A 17,258-nucleotide genomic window follows, 5' to 3' on the forward strand; every position below is an offset into this window, starting at 1 on the left:
ACTATGTTAATACAAGTCAGGTCCCGATCTCACTCTAGAACACAGCCTCAGGGACAGTGTTGATACGAGTGAGGTCCTGATCTCACTCTAGAACACAGCCTCAGTGACAGTGTTAATACGAGTCAGGTCCTGATTTCATTCTAGAACACAGCCCCGGGGACAGTGTTAATACGAGTCACGTCCCGATCTCAATCTAGAACAGAGCCTCAGGGACAGTGTTAATACGAGTCAGGTCCCGATCTCACTCTAGAACACAGCCTCAGGGACAGTGATAATACGAGTCTGGTCCCGAACTCACTCTAGAACACAGCCTCAGGGACAGAATTAATATGAGTCAGGTCCTGATCTCACTCTAGAACACAGACCCGGGTACAGTGTTAATTCGAGTCAGGTCTCGATCTCACTCTAGAACACAGCCTCAGGGACAGTGTTTATGCAAGTCAGGTCCCGATCTCCATCTAGAACACAGCCACAGGGACAGTGTTAATGCAAGACAGATCCCAATCACACTCTAGAACACAGCCTCAGGGACAGTGTTAATATGAGTCAGGTCCCGATCTCACTCTAGAACACAGCCTCAGGGACAGTGTTAATACGAGTCAGGTCCCGATCTCACTCTGGAACACAGCCCCGGGTACAGTGTTAATTCGAGTCAGGTCCCGATCTCACTCTAGAACACAGCCACAGGGACAGTGTTAATATGAGTCAGGTCCTGATCTCACTCTAGAACGCAGCCCCAGGGACAGTGTTAATACGAGTCTGGTCCCGATCTCACTTTAGAACACAGCCTCAGGGAAAGTGTTAATATGAGTCAGGTCCCGTCTCACTCTAGAACACAGCCACAGGGACAGAGTTAATACGAGCCAAGTCCCGATCTCACTCTAGAACACAGCCCCAGGGACAGTGCTAATATGAGTCAGGTCCCGATCTCACTCTAGAACACAGCCCCGGGGACAGTGTTAATATGAGTCAGGTCCCGATCACAATCTAGAACACAGCCCCAGGGACAGTGTTAATACGAGTCAGATCACGATCTCAATCTGAAACACAGCCTCAGGGACAGTGTTAATATGAGTGAGGTCCTGATCTCACTCTAGGACACAGCCCAGGACAATGTTAATACGAGTCAGGTCCCGATCTCACTCTAGAACACAGCCTCAGGGACAGTGCTAATACGAGTCAGGTCCTGATCTCACTCTAGAACACCGCCCTGGGACAGTGTTAATAAGAGTCAGGTCCCGATCTCACTCTGGAACACAGTCTCAGTGACAGTGTTAATATGTGTCAGGTCCTGATTTCACTCTAGAACACAGCCCCGGGGACAGTGTTAATACGAGTCAGGTCCCAGTCTCAATCTAGAACACAGCCTCAGGGACAGTGTTAATACGAGTCAGGTCCCGATCTAACTCTAGAACGCAGCCTCAGGGACAGTGTTAATACGAGTCAGGTCCCGCTCTCACTCTAGAACACAGCCTCAGGGACAGTGTAATGACGAGTCAGGTCCTGATCTCAGTCTAGAACACAGCCTCAGGGACAGTGTTAATACGAGTCAGGTCCTGATCTCACTCTAGAAAACCGCCCTGGGACAGTGTTAATAAGAGTCAGGTCCCGATCTCACTCTGGAACACAGCCTCAGGGACAGTGTTAATACGAGTCAGGTCCCGATCTCAATCTGGAACACAGTCTCAGTGACAGTGTTAATACGAGTCAGGTCCCAATCTCACTCTAGAACACAGCCTCAGGATCAGTGCTAATATGAGTCAGGTCCAGATCTCACTCTAGAACACAGCCCCGGGGACAGTGTTAATATGAGTCAGGTCCCGATCACAATCTAGAACACAGCCCCAGGGACAGTGTTAATACGAGTCAGATCACGATCTCAATCTGAAACACAGCCCCAGGGACAGTGTTAATATGAGTCAGGTCCCAATCTCACTCTAGAACACAGCCTCAGGGACAGTGTTAATATGAGTCAGGTCCCGATCTCACTCTAGAACACAGCCTCAGGGACAGTTTTAATACGAGTCAGGTCCCGATCTCACTCTAGAACACAGCCTCAGGGACAGTGTTAATACGAGTCAGGTCCCGATCTCACACTAGAACACAGCCTCAGGGACAGTGTTAATATGAGTCAGGTCCTGATCTCACTCTGGAACACAGCCCCAGGGACAGTGTTACTATGATTCAGGTCCCGATCTCACTCTAGAACACAGCCCCGGAGACAGTGTTAATACAAGTCCGTTCCTGATCTCACTCTAGAACACAGTCTCAGGGACAGTGTTAATATGAGTCAGGTCCCGATCTCACTCCAGAACACAGCCTCAGGAACAGTGTTAATACGTGTCAGTTCCCAATCACACTCTAGAACACAGCCTCAGGGAAAGTGTTAATACGAGTCAGGTCCCGATCTCACTCTAGAACACAGCCTCGGGGACAGTGTTAGTACGAGTCAGGTCCCGATCTCACTCTAGAAAAGAGCCCCGGGTACAGTGTTAATTCGAGCCAGGTCCCGATCTCACTCTAGAACACAGCCTCAGGGACTATGTTAATGCAAGTCAGGTCCCGATCTCACTCTAGAACACAGCCTCAGGGATAGTGTTGATACGAGTGAGGTCCTGATCTCACTCTAGAACACAGCCTCAGTGACAGTGTTAATACGAGTCAGGTCCTGATTTCACTCTAGAACACAGCCCCGGGGACAGTGTTAATACGAGTCAGGTCCTGATTTCACTCTCGAACACAGCCCCGGGGACAGTGTTAATACGAGACAGGTCCCGATCTCACTCTAGAACACAGCCTCAGGGACAGTGATAATACGAGTCAGGTCCCGAACTCACTCTAGAACACAGCCTCAGGGACAGTGTTAATACGAGTCAGATCCCAATCACACTCTAGAACACAGCCTCAGGGACAGTGTTAATACGAGTCAGGTCCCGATCTCACTCTAGAACACAGCCTCAGGGACAGAATTAATATGAGTCAGGTCCTGATCTCACTCTAGAACACAGCCCCGGGTACAGTGTTAATTCGAGTCAGGTCTCGATCTCACTCTAGAACACAGCCTCAGGGACAGTGTTTATGCAAGTCAGGTCCCGATCTCCGTCTAGAACACAGCCACAGGGACAGTGTTAATACAAGACAGATCCCAATCACACTCTAGAACACAGCCTCAGGGACAGTGTTAATACGAGTCAGGTCCCGATCTCACTCTAGAACACAGCCTCAGGGACAGTGTTAATACGAGTCAGGTCCCGATCTCACTCTAGAACACAGCCCCGGGTACAGTGTTAATTCGAGTCAGGTCCCGATCTCACTCTAGAACACAGCCTCAGGGACAGTGTTTATACAAGTCAGGTCCTGATCTCCCTCTAGAACACAGCCACAGGGACAGTGTTAATACGAGTCAGCTCCTGATCTCACTCTAGAACACAGCCTCAGGGACAGTGTTAATACGAGTCTGGTCCCGATCTCACTTTAGAACACAGCCTCAGGGAAAGTGTTAATACGAGTCAGGTCCCGTTCTCACTCTAGAACACAGCCACAGGGACAGAGTTAATACGAGCCAGGTCCCAATCTCACTCTAGAACACAGCCCCAGGGACAGTGCTAATATGATTCAGGTCCCGATCTCACTCTAGAACACAGCCCTGGGGACAGTGTTAATATGAGTCAGGTCCCGATCACAATCTAGAACACAGCCCCAGGGACAGTGTTAATACGAGTCAGATCACGATCTCAATCTGAAACACAGCCTCAGGGACAGTGTTAATATGAGTGAGGTCCTGATCTCACTCTAGGACACAGCCCAGGACAATGTTAATACGAGTCAGGTCCCGATCTCACTCTAGAACACAGCCTCAGGGACAGTGTTAATACGAGTCAGGTCCTGATCTCACTCTAGAACACCGCCCTGGGACAGTGTTAATAAGAGTCAGGTCCCGATCTCACTCTGGAACACAGTCTCAGTGACAGTGTTAATATGTGTCAGGTCCTGATTTCACTCTAGAACACAGCCCCGGGGACAGTGTTAATACGAGTCAGGTCCCAGTCTCAATCTAGAACACAGCCTCAGGGACAGTGTTAATACGAGTCAGGTCCCGATCTAACTCTAGAACACAGCCTCAGGGACAGTGTTAATACGAGTCAGGTCCCAATCTCACTCTAGAACGCAGCCTCAGGGACAGTGTTAATACGAGTCAGGTCCCGCTCTCACTCTAGAACACAGCCTCAGGGACAGTGTAATGACGAGTCATGTCCTGATCTCACTCTAGAACACAGCCTCAGGGACAGTGTTAATACGAGTCAGGTCCTGATCTCACTCTAGAAAACCGCCCTGGGACAGTGTTAATAAGAGTCAGGTCCCGATCTCACTCTGGAACACAGCCTCAGGGACAGTGTTAATACGAGTCAGGTCCCGATCTCAATCTAGAACACAGTCTCAGTGACAGTGTTAATATGAGTCAGGTCCTGATTTCACTCTAGAACACAGCCCCGGGGACAGTGTTAATACGAGCCAGGTCCCAATCTCAATCTAGAACACAGCCTCAGGGACAGTGTTAATACGAGTCAGGTCCCAATCTCACTCTAGAACACAGCCTCAGGGTCAGTGTTAATACGAGTCAGGTCCCGATCACAATCTAGAACACAGCCCCAGGGACAGTGTTAATACGAGTCAGATCACGATCTCAATCTGAAACACAGCCTCAGGGACAGTGTTAATATGAGTGAGGTCCTGATCTCACTCTAGGACACAGCCCAGGACAATGTAAATACGAGTCAGGTCCCGATCTCACTCTAGAACACAGCCTCAGGGACAGTGTTAATACGAGTCAGGTCCTGATCTCACTCTAGAACACCGCCCTGGGACAGTGTTAATAAGAGTCAGGTCCCGATCTCACTCTGGAACACAGTCTCAGTGACAGTGTTAATATGTGTCAGGTCCTGATTTCACTCTAGAACACAGCCCCGGGGACAGTGTTAATACGAGTCAGGTCCCAGTCTCAATCTAGAACACAGCCTCAGGGACAGTGTTAATACGAGTCAGGTCCCGATCTAACTCTAGAACACAGCCTCAGGGACAGTGTTAATACGAGTCAGGTCCCGAACTCACTCTTGAACGCAGCCTCAGGGACAGTGTTAATACGAGTCAGGTCCCGATCTCACTCTAGAACACAGCCTCAGGGACAGTGTAATGACGAGTCAGGTCCTGATCTCACTCTGGAACACAGCCTCAGGGACAGTGTTAATACGAGTCAGGTCCTGATCTCACTCTAGAAAACCGCCCTGTGACAGTGTTAATAAGAGTCAGGTCCCGATCTCACTCTGGAACACAGCCTCAGGGACAGTGTTAATACGAGTCAGGTCCCGATCTCAATCTAGAACACAGTCTCAGTGACAGTGTTAATATGAGTCAGGTCCTGATTTCACTCTAGAACACAGCCCCGGGGACAGTGTTAATACGAGCCAGGTCCCAATCTCAATCTAGAACACAGCCTCAGGGACAGTGTTAATACGAGTCAGGTCCCAATCTCACTCTAGAACACAGCCTCAGGGTCAGTGTTAATACGAGTCAGGTCCCGATCTCACTCTAGAACACAGCCTCAGGGACAGTGTTAATACGAGTCAGGTCCCGATCTCACACTAGAACACAGCCTCAGGGACAGTGTTAATATGAGTCAGGTCCTGAACTCACTCTGGAACACAGTCCCAGGGACAGTGTTACTATGAGTCAGGTCCCGATCTCACTCTAGAACACAGCCCCGGAGACAGTGTTAATACGAGTCAGTTCCTGATCTCACTCTAGAACACAGTCTCAGGGACAGTGTTAATATGAGTCAGGTCCCGATCTCACTCTAGAACACAGCCTCAGGAACAGTGTTAATACGTGTCAGTTCCCTATCACACTCTAGAACACAGCCTCAGGGAAAGTGTTAATACGAGTCAGGTCCCGGTCTCACTCTAGAACACAGCCACAGGGACAGAGTTAATACGAGCCAGGTCCCGATCTCACTCTAGAACACAGCCCCAGGGACAGTGCTAATATGAGTCAGGTCCCGATCTCACTCTAGAACACTGCCCCGGGGACAGTGTTAATATGAGTCAGGTCCCGATCACAATCTAGAACACAGCCCCAGGGACAGTGTTAATACGAGTCAGATCACGATCTCAATCTGAAACACAGCCTCAGGGACAGTGTTAATATGAGTGAGGTCCTGATCTCACTCTAGGACACAGCCCAGGACAATGTTAATACGAGTCAGGTCCCGATCTCACTCTAGCACAGCCTCAGGGACAGTGTTAATACGAGTCAGGTCCTGATCTCACTCTAGAACACCGCCCTGGGGCAGTGTTAATAAGAGTCAGTCCCGATCTCACTCTGGAACACAGTCTCAGTGACAGTGTTAATATGTGTCAGGTCCTGATTTCACTCTAGAACACAGCCCCGGGGACAGTGTTAATACGAGACAGGTCCCAATCTCAATCTAGAACACAGCCTCAGGGACAGTGTTAATATGAGTCAGGTCCCAATCTCACTCTCGAACACAGCCTCAGGGTCAGTGTTAATACGAGTCAGGTCCCGATCTCACTCTAGAACACAGCCTCAGGGACAGTGTTAATACGAGTCAGGTCCCGATCTCACTCTAGAACACAGCCTCAGGGACAGTGTTATGACGAGTCAGGTCCTGATCTCACTCCAGAACACAGTGCCGGGGACAGAGTTAATACGAGTCAGGGCCCGATCTCACACTAGAACACAGCCCCAGGGACCGTGTTAATATGAGACAGGTACCGATCTCACTCTAGAACACAGCCTCATGGACAGTGTTATTCGAGTCAGGTCCTGATATCACTCTAGAACACAGCCCTGGAGACAGTGTTAATATGAGTCAGGTCCCAATCTCACTCTAGAACACAGCCTCAGGGACAGTTTTAATATGAGTCAGGTCCCGATCTCACTCTAGAACACAGCCTCAGGGACAGTGTTAATATGAGTCAGGTCCCGAACTCACTCTAGAACACAGCCCCAGAGACAGTGTTAATACGAGTCAGGTCCCGATCTCACTCTAGAACACAGCCCCAGGGACAGTGTTAATATGAGTCAGGTCCCAATCTCACTCTAGAACACAGCCTCAGGGACAGTGTTAATATGAGTCAGGTCCCGATCTCACTCTAGAACACAGCCTCAGGGACAGTATTAATACGAGTCAGGTCCCGATCTCACTCTAGAACACAGCCTCAGGGACAGTGTTAATACGAGTCAGGTCCCGATCTCACTCTAGAACACAGCCTCGGGGACAGTGTTAGTACGAGTCAGGTCCCGATCTCACTCTAGAAAAGAGCCCCGGGTACAGTGTTAATTCGAGTCAGGTCCCGATCTCACTCTAGAACACAGCCTCAGGGACTATGTTAATGCAAGTCAGGTCCCGATCTCACTCTAGAACACAGCCTCAGGGACAGTGTTGATACGAGTGAGGTCCTGATCTCACTCTAGAACACAGCCTCAGTGACAGTGTTAATACGAGTCAGGTCCTGATTTCACTCTAGAACACAGCCCCGGGGACAGTGTTAATACGAGTCAGGTCCCGATCTCAATCTAGAACAGAGCCTCAGGGACAGTGTTAATACGAGTCAGGTCCCGATCTCACTCTAGAACACAGCCCCGGAGACAGTGTTAATACAAGTCAGTTCCTGATCTCACTCTAGAACACAGTCTCAGGGACAGTGTTAATATGAGTCAGGTCCCGACCTCACTCTAGAACACAGCCTCAGGAACAGTGTTAATACGTGTCAGTTCCCAATCACACTCTAGAACACAGCCTCAGGGAAAGTGTTAATACGAGTCAGGTCCCGATCTCACTCTAGAACACAGCCTCGGGGACAGTGTTAGTACGAGTCAGGTCCCGATCTCACTCTAGAAAAGAGCCCCGGGTACAGTGTTAATTCGAGTCAGGTCCCGATCTCACTCTAGAACACAGCCTCAGGGACTATGTTAATGCAAGTCAGGTCCCGATCTCACTCTAGAACACAGCCTCAGGGACAGTGTTGATACGAGTGAGGTCCTGATCTCACTCTAGAACACAGCCTCAGTGACAGTGTTAATACGAGTCAGGTCCTGATTTCACTCTAGAACACAGCCCCGGGGACAGTGTTAATACGAGTCAGGTCCCGATCTCAATCTAGAACAGAGCCTCAGGGACAGTGTTAATACGAGTCAGGTCCCGATCTCACTCTAGAACACAGCCTCAGGGACAGTGATAATACGAGTCAGGTCCCGAACTCACTCTAGAACACAGCCTCAGGGACAGTGTTAATACGAGTCAGATCCCAATCACACTCTAGAACACAGCCTCAGGGACAGTGTTAATACGAGTCAGGTCCCGATCTCACTCTAGAACACAGCCTCAGGGAAAGAATTAATATGAGTCAGGTCCTCACTCTAGAACACAGACCCGGGTACAGTGTTAATTCGAGTCAGGTCTCGATCTCACTCTAGAACACAGCCTCAGGGACAGTGTTTATGCAAGTCAGGTCCCGATCTCCGTCTAGAACACAGCCACAGGCACAGTGTTAATGCAAGACAGATCCCAATCACACTCTAGAACACAGCCTCAGGGACAGTGTTAATACGAGTCAGGTCCCGATCTCACTCTAGAACACAGCCTCAGGGACAGTGTTAATACGAGTCAGGTCCCGATCTCACTCTAGAACACAGCCCCGGGTACAGTGTTAATTCGAGTCAGGTCCCGATCTCACTCTAGAACACAGCCTCAGGGACAGTGTTTATACAAGTCAGGTCCTGATCTCCCTCTAGAACACAGCCACAGGGACAGTGTTAATACGAGTCAGGTCCTGATCTCACTCTAGAACACAGCCTCAGGGACAGTGTTAATACGAGTCTGGTCCCGATCTCACTTTAGAACACAGCCTCAGGGAAAGTGTTAATACGAGTCAGGTCCCGGTCTCACTCTAGAACACAGCCACAGGGACAGAGTTAATACGAGCCAGGTCCCGATCTCACTCTAGAACACAGCCCCAGGGACAGTGCTAATATGAGTCAGGTCCCGATCTCACTCTAGAACACAGCCCCGGGGACAGTGTTAATATGAGTCAGGTCCCGATCACAATCTAGAACACAGCCCCAGGGACAGTGTTAATACGAGTCAGATCACGATCTCAATCTGAAACACAGCCTCAGGGACAGTGTTAATATGAGTGAGGTCCTGATCTCACTCTAGGACACAGCCCAGGACAATGTTAATACGAGTCAGGTCCCGATCTCACTCTAGAACACAGCCTCAGGGACAGTGTTAATACGAGTCAGGTCCTGATCTCACTCTAGAACACCGCCCTGGGGCAGTGTTAATAAGAGTCAGGTCCCGATCTCACTCTGGAACACAGTCTCAGTGACAGTGTTAATATGTGTCAGGTCCTGATTTCACTCTAGAACACAGCCCCGGGGACAGTGTTAATACGAGTCAGGTCCCAGTCTCAATCTAGAACACAGCCTCAGGGACAGTGTTAATACGAGTCAGGTCCCGATCTAACTCTAGAACACAGCCTCAGGGACAGTGTTAATACGAGTCAGGTCCCGATCTCACTCTAGAACGCAGCCTCAGGGACAGTGTTAATACGAGTCAGGTCCCGCTCTCACACTAGAACACAGCCTCAGGGACAGTGTAATGACGAGTCAGGTCCTGATCTCACTCTAGAACACAGCCTCAGGGACAGTGTTAATACGAGTCAGGTCCTGATCTCACTCTAGAAAACCGCCCTGGGACAGTGTTAATAAGAGTCAGGTCCCGATCTCACTCTGGAACACAGCCTCAGGGACAGTGTTAATACGAGTCAGGTCCCGATCTCCGTCTAGAACACAGCCACAGGCACAGTGTTAATGCAAGACAGATCCCAATCACACTCAAGAACACAGCCTCAGGGACAGTGTTAATACGAGTCAGGTCCCGATCTCACTCTAGAACACAGCCTCAGGGACAGTGTTAATACGAGTCAGGTCCCGATCTCACTCTAGAACACAGCCCCGGGTACAGTGTTAATTCGAGTCAGGTCCCGATCTCACTCTAGAACACAGCCCCGGGTACAGTGTTAATTCGAGTCAGGTCCCGATCTCACTCTAGAACACAGCCTCAGGGACAGTGTTTATACAAGTCAGGTCCTGATCTCCCTCTAGAACACAGCCACAGGGACCGTGTTAATACGAGTCAGGTCCTGATCTCACTCTAGAACACAGCCTCAGGGACAGTGTTAATACGAGTCTGGTCCCGATCTCACTTTAGAACACAGCCTCAGGGAAAGTGTTAATACGAGTCAGGTCCCGGTCTCACTCTAGAACACAGCCACAGGGACAGAGTTAATACGAGCCAGGTCCCGATCTCACTCTAGAACACAGCCCCAGGGACAGTGCTAATATGAGTCAGGTCCCGATCTCACTCTAGAACACAGCCCCGGGGACAGTGTTAATATGAGTCAGGTCCCGATCACAATCTAGAACACAGCCCCAGGGACAGTGTTAATACGAGTCAGATCACGATCTCAATCTGAAACACAGCCTCAGGGACAGTGTTAATATGAGTGAGGTCCTGATCTCACTCTAGGACACAGCCCAGGACAATGTTAATACGAGTCAGGTCCCGATCTCACTCTAGAACACAGCCTCAGGGACAGTGTTAATACGAGTCAGGTCCTGATCTCACTCTAGAACACCGCCCTGGGGCAGTGTTAATAAGAGTCAGGTCCCGATCTCACTCTGGAACACAGTCTCAGTGACAGTGTTAATATGTGTCAGGTCCTGATTTCACTCTAGAACACAGCCCCGGGGACAGTGTTAATACGAGTCAGGTCCCAGTCTCAATCTAGAACACAGCCTCAGGGACAGTGTTAATACGAGTCAGGTCCCGATCTAACTCTAGAACACAGCCTCAGGGACAGTGTTAATACGAGTCAGGTCCCGATCTCACTCTAGAACGCAGCCTCAGGGACAGTGTTAATACGAGTCAGGTCCCGCTCTCACACTAGAACACAGCCTCAGGGACAGTGTAATGACGAGTCAGGTCCTGATCTCACTCTAGAACACAGCCTCAGGGACAGTGTTAATACGAGTCAGGTCCTGATCTCACTCTAGAAAACCGCCCTGGGACAGTGTTAATAAGAGTCAGGTCCCGATCTCACTCTGGAACACAGCCTCAGGGACAGTGTTAATACGAGTCAGGTCCCGATCTCAATCTAGAACACAGTCTCAGTGACAGTGTTAATACGAGTCAGGTCCCAATCTCACTGTAGAACACAGCCTCAGGGTCAGTGCTAATATGAGTCAGGTCCCGATCTCACTCTAGAACACAGCCCCGGGGACAGTGTTAATATGAGTCAGGTCCCGATCACAATCTAGAACACAGCCCCAGGGACAGTGTTAATACGAGTCAGATCACGATCTCAATCTGAAACACAGCCCCAGGGACAGTGTTAATATGAGTCAGGTCCCAATCTCACTCTAGAACACAGCCTCAGGGACAGTGTTAATATGAGTCAGGTCCCGATCTCACTCTAGAACACAGCCTCAGGGACAGTATTAATACGAGTCCGGTCCCGATCTCACTCTAGAACACAGCCTCAGGGACAGTGTTAATACAAGTCAGGTCCCGATCTCACACTAGAACACAGCCTCAGGGACAGTGTTAATATGAGTCAGGTCCTGATCTCACTCTGGAACACAGCCCCAGGGACAGTGTTACTATGATTCAGGTCCCGATCTCACTCTAGAACACAGCCCCGGAGACAGTGTTAATACAAGTCAGTTCCTGATCTCACTCTAGAACACAGTCTCAAGGACAGTGTTAATATGAGTCAGGTCCCGATCTCCCTCCAGAACACAGCCTCAGGAACAGTGTTAATACGTGTCAGTTCCCAATCACACTCTAGAACACAGCCTCAGGGAAAGTGTTAATACGAGTCAGGTCCCGATCTCACTCTAGAACACAGCCTCGGGGACAGTGTTAGTACGAGTCAGGTCCCGATCTCACTCTAGAACACAGCCTCAGGGAGTATGTTAATGCAAGTCAGGTCCCGATCTCACTCTAGAACACAGCCTCAGGGACAGTGTTGATACGAGTGAGGTCCTGATCTCACTCTAGAACACAGCCTCAGTGACAGTGTTAATACGAGTCAGGTCCTGATTTCTCTCTAGAACACAGCCCCGGGGACAGTGTTAATACGAGTCAGGTCCCGATCTCAATCTAGAACACAGCCTCAGGGACAGTGTTAATACGAGTCAGGTCCCGATCTCACTCTAGAACACAGCCTCAGGGACAGTGATAATACGAGTCAGGTCCCGAACTCACTCTAGAACACAGCCTCAGGGACAGTGTTAATACGAGTCAGATCCCAATCACACTCTAGCACACAGCCTCAGGGACAGTGTTAATACGAGTCAGGTCCCGATCTCACTCTAGAACACAGCCTCAGGGACAGTGTAATGATGAGTCAGGTCCTGATCTCACTCTAGAACACAGCCTCAGGGAAAGTGTTAATACGAGTCAGGTCCTGATCTCACTCTACAAAACCGCCCTGGGACAGTGTTAATAAGAGTCAGGTCCCGATCTCACTCTGGAACACAGCCTCAGCGACAGTGTTAATACGAGTCAGGTCCCGATCTCAATCTAGAACACAGTCTCAGTGACAGTGTTAATATGAGTCAGGTCCTGATTTCACTCTCGAACACAGCCCCGGGGACAGTGTTAATACGAGACAGGTCCCAATCTCAATCTAGAACACAGCCTCAGGGACAGTGTTAATACGAGTCCGGTCCCAATCTCACTCTAGAACACAGCCTCAGGGTCAGTGTTAATACGAGTCAGGTCCCGATCTCACTCTAGAACACAGCCTCAGGGACAGTGTTAATACGAGTCAGGTCCCGATCTCACTCTAGAACACAGCCTCAGGGACAGTGTTATGACGAGTCAGGTCCTGATCTCACTCTAGAACACAGTCCCGGGGACAGAGTTAATACGAGTCAGGGCCCGATCTCACTCTAGAACACAGCCCCAGGGACCGTGTTAATATGAGACAGGTCCCGATCTCACTCTAGAACACAGCCTCATGGACAGTGTTATTCGAGTCAGGTCCTGATATCACTCTAGAACACAGCCCTGGAGACAGTGTTAATATGAGTCAGGTCCCGATCTCACTCCAGAACACAGCCTCAGGGACAGTTTTAATATGAGTCAGGTCCCGATCTCACTCTAGAACACAGCCTCAGGGACAGTGTTAATATGAGTCAGGTCCCGAACTCACTCTAGAACACAGCCCCAGGGACAGTGTTAATACGAGTCAGGTCCCGATCTCACTCTAGAACACAGCCCCAGGGACAGTGTTAATATGAGTCAGGTCCCAATCTCATTCTAGAACACAGCCTCAGGGACAGTGTTAATATGAGTCAGGTCCCGATCTCACTCTAGAACACAGCCTCAGGGACCGAATTAATACGAGTCAGGTCCCGATCTCACTCTAGAACACAGCCTCAGGGACAGTGTTAATACGAGTCAGGTCCCAATCTCACTCTGGAACACAGCCCCAGGGACAGTGTTACTATGAGTCAGGTCCCGATCTCACTCTAGAACACAGCCCCGGAGACAGTGTTAATACGAGTCAGTTCCTGATCTCACTCTAGAACACAGTCTCAGGGACAGTGTTAATATGAGTCAGGTCCCGATCTCACTCTAGAACACAGCCTCAGGGACAGTATTAATACGAGTCAGGTCCCGATCTCACTCTAGAACACAGCCTCAGGGACAGTGTTAATACGAGTCAGGTCCCGATCTCACACTAGAACACAGCCTCAGGGACAGTGTTAATATGAGTCAGGTCCTGATCTCACTCTGGAACACAGTCCCAGGGAGAGTGTTACTATGAGTCAGGTCCCGATCTCACTCTAGAACACAGCCCCGGAGACAGTGTTAATACGAGTCAGTTCCTGATCTCACTCTAGAACACAGTCTCAGGGACAGTGTTAATATGAGACAGGTCCCGATCTCACTCTAGAACACAGCCTCAGGAACAGTGTTAATACGTGTCAGTTCCCAATCACACTCTAGAACACAGCCTCAGGGAAAGTGTTAATACGAGTCAGGTCCCGATCTCACTCTAGAACACAGCCTCGGGGACAGTGTTAGTACGAGTCAGGTCCCGATCTCACTCAAGAAAAGAGCCCCGGGTACAGTGTTAATTCGAGTCAGGTCCCGATCTCACTCTAGAACACAGCCTCAGGGACTATGTTAATACAAGTCAGGTCCCGATCTCACTCTGGAACACAGCCTCAGGGACAGTGTTGATACGAGTGAGGTCCTGATCTCACTCTAGAACACAGCCTCAGTGACAGTGTTAATACGAGTCAGGTCCTGATTTCATTCTAGAACACAGCCCCGGGGACAGTGTTAATACGAGTCACGTCCCGATCTCAATCTAGAACAGAGCCTCAGGGACAGTGTTAATACGAGTCAGGTCCCGATCTCACTCTAGAACACAGCCTCAGGGACAGTGATAATACGAGTCTGGTCCCGAACTCACTCTAGAACACAGCCTCATGGACAGAATTAATATGAGTCAGGTCCTGATCTCACTCTAGAACACAGACCCGGGTACAGTGTTAATTCGAGTCAGGTCTCGATCTCACTCTAGAACACAGCCTCAGGGACAGTGTTTATGCAAGTCAGGTCCCGATCTCCATCTAGAACACAGCCACAGGGACAGTGTTAATGCAAGACAGATCCCAATCACACTCTAGAACACAGCCTCAGGGACAGTGTTAATACGAGTCAGGTGCCGATCTCACTCTAGAACACAGCCTCAGGGACAGTGTTAATACGAGTCAGGTCCCGATCTCACTCTGGAACACAGCCCCGGGTACAGTGTTAATTCGAGTCAGGTCCCGATCTCACTCTAGAACACAGCCACAGGGACAGTGTTAATACGAGTCAGGTCCTGATCTCACTCTAGAACGCAGCCTCAGAGACAGTGTTAATACGAGTCTGGTCCCGATCTCACTTTAGAACACAGCCTCAGGGAAAGTGTTAATACGAGTCAGGTCCCGGTCTCACTCTAGAACACAGCCACAGGGACAGAGTTAATACGAGCCAGGTCCCGATCTCACTCTAGAACACAGCCCCAGGGACAGTGCTAATATGAGTCAGGTCCCGATCTCACTCTAGAACACAGCCCCGGGGACAGTGTTAATATGAGTCAGGTCCCGATCACAATCTAGAACACAGCCCCAGGGACAGTGTTAATACGAGTCAGATCACGATCTCAATCTGAAACACAGCCTCAGGGACAGTGTTAATATGAGTGAGGTCCTGATCTCACTCTAGGACACAGCCCAGGACAATGTTAATACGAGTCAGGTCCCGATCTCAATCTAGAACGCAGCCTCAGGGACAGTGTTAATACCAGTCAGGTCCTGATCTCACTCTAGAACACCGCCCTGGGACAGTGTTAATAAGAGTCAGGTCCCGATCTCACTCTGGAACACAGTCTCAGTGACAGTGTTAATATGTGTCAGGTCCTGATTTCACTCTAGAACACAGCCCCGGGGACAGTGTTAATACGAGTCAGGTCCCAGTCTCAATCTAGAACACAGCCTCAGGGACAGTGTTAATACGAGTCAGGTCCCGATCTAACTCTAGAACACAGCCCCAGGGACAGTGTTAATACGAGTCAGGTCCCGATCTCACTCTAGAACGCAGCCTCAGGGACAGTGTTAATACGAGTCAGGTCCCGCTCTCACTCTAGAACACAGCCTCAGGGACAGTGTAATGACGAGTCAGGTCCTGATCTCACTCTAGAACACAGCCTCAGGGACAGTGTTAATACGAGTCAGGTCCTGATCTCACTCTAGAAAACCGCCCTGGGACAGTGTTAATAAGAGCCAGGTCCCGATCTCACTCTGGAACACAGCCTCAGGGACAGTGTTAATACGAGTCAGGTCCCGATCTCAATCTAGAACACAGTCTCAGTGACAGTGTTAATACGAGTCAGGTCCCAATCTCACTCTAGAACACAGCCTCAGGGTCAGTGCTAATATGAGTCAGGTCCCGATCTCACTCTAGAACACAGCCCCGGGGACAGTGTTAATATGAGTCAGGTCCCGATCACAATCTAGAACACAGCCCCAGGGACAGTGTTAATACGAGTCAGATCACGATCTCAATCTGAAACACAGCCCCAGGGACAGTGTTAATATGAGTCAGGTCCCAATCTCACTCTAGAACACAGCCTCAGGGACAGTGTTAATATGAGTCAGGTCCCGATCTCACTCTAGAACACAGCCTCAGGGACAGTTTTAATACGAGTCAGGTCCCGATCTCACTCTAGAACACAGCCTCAGGGACAGTGTTAATACGAGTCAGGTCCCGATCTCACACTAGAACACAGCCTCAGGGACAGTGTTAATATGAGTCAGGTCCTGATCTCACTCTGGAACACAGCCCCAGGGACAGTGTTACTATGATTCAGGTCCCGATCTCACTCTAGAACACAGCCCCGGAGACAGTGTTAATACAAGTCCGTTCCTGATCTCACTCTAGAACACAGTCTCAGGGACAGTGTTAATATGAGTCAGGTCCCGATCTCACTCCAGAACACAGCCTCAGGAACAGTGTTAATACGTGTCAGTTCCCAATCACACTCTAGAACACAGCCTCAGGGAAAGTGTTAATACGAGTCAGGTCCCGATCTCACTCTAGAACACAGCCTCGGGGACAGTGTTATACGAGTCAGGTCCCGATCTCACTCTAGAAAAGAGCCCCGGGTACAGTGTTAATTCGAGCCAGGTCCCGATCTCACTCTAGAACACAGCCTCAGGGACTATGTTAATGCAAGTCAGGTCCCGATCTCACTCTAGAACACAGCCTCAGGGATAGTGTTGATACGAGTGAAGTCCTGATCTCACTCTAGAACACAGCCTCAGTGACAGTGTTAATACGAGTCAGGTCCCGATCTCAATCTAGAACACAGTCTCAGTGACAGTGTTAATATGAGTCAGGTCCTGATTTCACTCTCGAACACAGCCCCGGGGACAGTGTTAATACGAGACAGGTCCCAATCTCAATCTAGAACACAGCCTCAGGGACAGTGTTAATACGAGTCAGGTCCCAATCTCACTCTAGAACACAGCCTCAGGGTCAGTGTTAATACGAGTCAGGTCCCGATCTCACTCTAGAACACAGCCTCAGGGACAGTGTTAATACGAGTCAG

Source organism: Somniosus microcephalus, unplaced genomic scaffold (assembly GCF_052327205.1).
Source record: "Somniosus microcephalus isolate GS21.2 unplaced genomic scaffold, FLI_Smic_1.0 unresolved_chr7, whole genome shotgun sequence".
NCBI lineage: Eukaryota > Metazoa > Chordata > Chondrichthyes > Squaliformes > Somniosidae > Somniosus > Somniosus microcephalus.